This window comes from Schistocerca piceifrons, unplaced genomic scaffold (genome assembly GCF_021461385.2).
Source record: "Schistocerca piceifrons isolate TAMUIC-IGC-003096 unplaced genomic scaffold, iqSchPice1.1 HiC_scaffold_948, whole genome shotgun sequence".
Taxonomy (NCBI): domain Eukaryota; kingdom Metazoa; phylum Arthropoda; class Insecta; order Orthoptera; family Acrididae; genus Schistocerca; species Schistocerca piceifrons.
The window spans coordinates 50,001-55,000 of NW_025729221.1; the positions used below are offsets into that span (position 1 = coordinate 50,001).

The 5,000-nt window shown below is 54.2% G+C and overlaps 1 non-coding gene across 1 annotated transcript in view; it reads right to left on the reverse strand.

Annotated features, from left to right (window-relative positions):
* The window catches only part of LOC124773183, a 1,909-nt gene extending 499 nt beyond the window's left edge, over positions 1–1,410 (reverse strand). The window contains exon 1 of the ribosomal RNA XR_007014512.1: positions 1–1,410. This exon is cut by the window's left edge and continues 499 nt beyond it. This is a non-coding gene — a ribosomal RNA (small subunit ribosomal RNA).
* Positions 1,411–5,000: the final 3,590 nt, after the last annotated feature.

The window sequence follows — 5,000 nt, forward strand, 5'->3', positions numbered from 1 at the left end:
TAACCAGACAAATCGCTCCACCAACTAAGAACGGCCATGCACCACCACCCACCGAATCAAGAAAGAGCTATCAATCTGTCAATCCTTCCGGTGTCCGGGCCTGGTGAGGTTTCCCGTGTTGAGTCAAATTAAGCCGCAGGCTCCACTCCTGGTGGTGCCCTTCCGTCAATTCCTTTAAGTTTCAGCTTTGCAACCATACTTCCCCCGGAACCCAAAAGCTTTGGTTTCCCGGAGGCTGCCCGCCGAGTCATCGGAGGAACTGCGGCGGATCGCTGGCTGGCATCGTTTATGGTTAGAACTAGGGCGGTATCTGATCGCCTTCGAACCTCTAACTTTCGTTCTTGATTAATGAAAACATACTTGGCAAATGCTTTCGCTTCTGTTCGTCTTGCGACGATCCAAGAATTTCACCTCTAACGTCGCAATACGAATGCCCCCGCCTGTCCCTATTAATCATTACCTCGGGTTCCGAAAACCAACAAAATAGAACCGAGGTCCTATTCCATTATTCCATGCACACAGTATTCAGGCGGGCTTGCCTGCTTTAAGCACTCTAATTTGTTCAAAGTAAACGTGCCGGCCCACCGAGACACTCAATAAAGAGCACCCTGGTAGGATTTCAACGGGGTCCGCCTCGGGACGCACGAGCACGCACGAGGCGGTCGCACGCCTTCAGCTCGCCCCACCGGCAGGACGTCCCACGATACATGCCAGTTAAACACCGACGGGCGGTGAACCAACAGCGTGGGACACAAATCCAACTACGAGCTTTTTAACCGCAACAACTTTAATATACGCTATTGGAGCTGGAATTACCGCGGCTGCTGGCACCAGACTTGCCCTCCAATAGATACTCGTTAAAGGATTTAAAGTGTACTCATTCCGATTACGGGGCCTCGGATGAGTCCCGTATCGTTATTTTTCGTCACTACCTCCCCGTGCCGGGAGTGGGTAATTTGCGCGCCTGCTGCCTTCCTTGGATGTGGTAGCCGTTTCTCAGGCTCCCTCTCCGGAATCGAACCCTGATTCCCCGTTACCCGTTACAACCATGGTAGGCGCAGAACCTACCATCGACAGTTGATAAGGCAGACATTTGAAAGATGCGTCGCCGGTACGAGGACCGTGCGATCAGCCCAAAGTTATTCAGAGTCACCAAGGCAAACGGACCGGACGAGCCGACCGATTGGTTTTGATCTAATAAAAGCGTCCCTTCCATCTCTGGTCGGGACTCTGTTTGCATGTATTAGCTCTAGAATTACCACAGTTATCCAAGTAACGTGGGTACGATCTAAGGAACCATAACTGATTTAATGAGCCATTCGCGGTTTCACCTTAATGCGGCTTGTACTGAGACATGCATGGCTTAATCTTTGAGACAAGCATATGACTACTGGCAGGATCAACCAGGGAGCTGCGTCAACTAGAGCTGAGCAGCCGGCCGCCCGGGAGTGTGTCCCGGGGGCCCGCGCGAACACGCAAGCGTCCGCTCAATCATTCTGCAAACAGGAGGAGGCTGAGCTCCCCTGCACAATACACCTCGAAACCCTCTCAGGTCCCGGCGGCGCGCAGCGCCGTCCCAAGTACTTGGTCGGGTTCGAGAGAGGCGCAATCGCCCGGAGTTAGGCGAGTAGACGCTTTCGGTGCGACCACCCGTGCTCCCAACTGAGCTTGCCGCTGCCGACAGAGGCCCGGGAGCGTGCTGTCGTGGCATTGCCGGCGGGAGACAACACGCGCCACCTACGGTGACCGGCAGCTCCAACGCCAGCGCCACAGAAGGACAAAAGCCCCACTTGGGTGCCGAAGCGAACTCTCCCAGCACAGCGCACGCGCCAACACATCCGCACAGCTGCGATACAAACCACCAGCGAGAACCGCTGGGGCGACCGAGCAGCAGACGGCGTCGCGGCGCCGAGCGCCGGGCGGCGGCGCATCCTCAACGCACACAGTCCTCAATCGGACCAGCACACTGAAGATGTCCACCGCGCTTCGCACCGGGCCCGCGAGGACCTACTTTGGCCGCACGGCGCCGCGCGCAGGGTGCGCCGGCGCGCAGCTGCGACGCCTGCCGCGTCCGTCGGCCGGCGCGCCTGCCACTGGCCGCCCCCACCAGCCGGCTGTAGCGCGTGCGCCCACGCACCGCGCGGCCAGCACGCCGGGAGGCGCCCCCTCACCGGCCGGGGACGGTCCCACCCAGCCACCGCCGCGTATCGCTTCACACCCAGATGCCGTTCAGTTTCGTCGGCATGGTGGGTATCGCTGGAACAACCGGTTAGTACCTCAACCTATCGTCGCCATCACCGATTCACCCCTAGCGAGAACAACCGCACCACAACAGGTTACCATTTGTTCATTTGCGTAACTTCACCAGAAAACGCAGGCGTCCATCGCCATTTGCAACTTCAACGATTATTGCATGCCTGTGTCAGGTGTCACGCCACACTACGTCTGCCCACATACACGCAACAAAATGTGCACGCCTAGACAATACGTGGAAGGTGGCCCCCGTACGTATGCGATGTCCATTGCTCGAACGACTGTCAACCGGCCTCTGTAGCATGTCGCAGATATGGAACGCGGTGCACCATGCCATCACGGTGTGTGAGGAGAGACGACTAGGTCCGAATACATCAACAGACAGCTCATGCTGATCGCCATCCACGGCGTCCGTTCCTCCCACACGTCTCTATGGCGTACCACACTGCAATCCAGCTCTCATAGGGAGACGACACGTAGCTGCGTGCACAATATTTGCACTGTATGGTCCGCCGTTTTTGGGCGCAGTCGTTGTGCGGTCACACATGTGCCACGATGTATCATTCAGTACATAAGGACGAATGTGCAGTACAGATTGTGGTTCACGCGTACGACATCAGCGGACAGTTGACACAGGCCGCACCACAACGTAGCCTGAGTACGTCGCATGCGAAGGGCATTGAACATGCAAACTTCTCACCAACCAGCTTGCGAAGGCAGGGGGCAAGGTGGGGACGTGGGGAGGGGCGGCATGTACGTCCTGCTGCCATCCACATTACAGTGTACAGCAGGAGCATGTGGAAAGTGAGCAAGACTTGCAAGGTGTTTAACATGAAGCGATACACAGGGGTGCGGGCAGTGCGAGTAGCGAACTATATTGCGAGGGTTGCGGGTGGGCAACACTACAGTAATTGAACGAGTCGTATAACAATTACAGAGCAGGTTTAGGCGACAACGTGGGTTACGTTAAGGCGACAACATGGGTTAGGTTAAGGCACAACATGGGTTAGGTTAAGGCACAACATGGGTTAGGTTAAGGCACAACATGGGTTAGGTTAAGGCACAACATGGGTTAGGTTAAGGCACAACATGGGTTAGGTTAAGGCACAACATGGGTTAGGTTAAGGCACAACATGGGTTAGGTTAAGGCACAACATGGGTTAGGTTGAGGCACAACATGGGTTAGGTTAAGGCACAACATGGGTTAGGTTGAGGCACAACATGGGTTAGGTTGAGGCACAACATGGGTTAGGTTGAGGCACAACATGGGTTAGGTTAAGGTACAACATGGGTTAGGTTAAGGTACAACATGGGTTAGGTTAAGGTACAACATGGGTTAGGTTAAGGTACAACATGGGTTAGGTTAAGGTACAACATGGGTTAGGTTAAGGTACAACATAGGTTAGGTTAAGGTACAACATAGGTTAGGTTAAGGTACAACATAGGTTAGGTTAAGGTACAACATAGGTTAGGTTAAGGTACAACATAGGTTAGGTTAAGGTACAACATAGGTTAGGTTAAGGTACAACATAGGTTAGGTTAGGTTAGGTTAGGTTACACGTTGTTGTACGGAAAGGTGTAGGGGGGGGGGGGGGCGGGGGCGGCAGGTTCGTTGATAGTGATTATAGTAAGTGAATGCTTGTGACATGATCAGATTTGTCACGTCAGGATGCACCTTTGGCTTATTAGAGGCGGCGCTCCAATTCTATGCTTGTGTGAGACCTGTGTCTTTGACTCATGTCATTGTTTGTGCGCTGTGACAGGAGGTACTATTGTGATGTTGGGTGCACCGTTGTATAGGACATGTGTGGGTGTTGGTGCCTGGTCTGCGCAATGGTGTGATGTCGAAAGGCTGGGATATTGTATTTTCCGCACGGACCTCCTGGTCTGGTTGTGATAGTGTGGATTGTGTAATGTGGCGGAGAAGATGCACTGGATGTTGTTCCATGCTGGTGCTTACATATTGTATGTGCGCCTGTTAGAAGCAGAGAGTGGTGCGTGATCAGAGTGTCTGGCTGACGTGTGGTTCCCATTTTGGGCAGACTCTTTCAGCATGTATACGGACAGTTGTGTATATTTGCTGTAGTTTGATGGCTCTGCATTGATTACTAATCAGCGCCGTGTGTACGGGTAATCTGGTTCCAGTCCAAAATGTTCCATCTGTGTACATTAGTGACAAAGACTCCCCCCATGCAGTGGGGCTCGGTCTGTTATAACTCTTCCGCGTAATATATTTGCCCCACGTTTTTGCGACTGCGAGTGCGAGTGCAACGCGCATGGGGACCGACATGCTGATGGCTCGGTATCGGACGCCGTACAGTGAGCAACGCGATCGCGTCTCTCGCTCGTAAGTGGTACAGGTCGCGGCTCATGTATACGGACAGCGGGAATGTCGCATATTGGAAATAACTCTTCATGAAACGCAAGTTATAGGGGTGGATTGCACTTTACGAGTGCGGGAAACGTCCGCCGTTCATCCGCTGGAGGTGCGAGTTTGGCGGTTGGGGTGGTGCACGAACGGGTGCGGGTGGCGTCATTGCCGGTCCACGGCTTCGTGCGGCAGAGCCACTGGAGATTGGGTGCTATGGTCGACAGAGGCTGCAGCCTTTGTGGGTGGCGTCGAAAGGCGGCCACTGTGGCGCCATCGCTGTCTTAGTCGGCTTGGCGTCTCATAGATGGCGGTAGCGTCGTTGCAGGAGGTCATGTTGCGGGAGACCTACAGATGGCGGTATGTTTTGTGGTGCGGA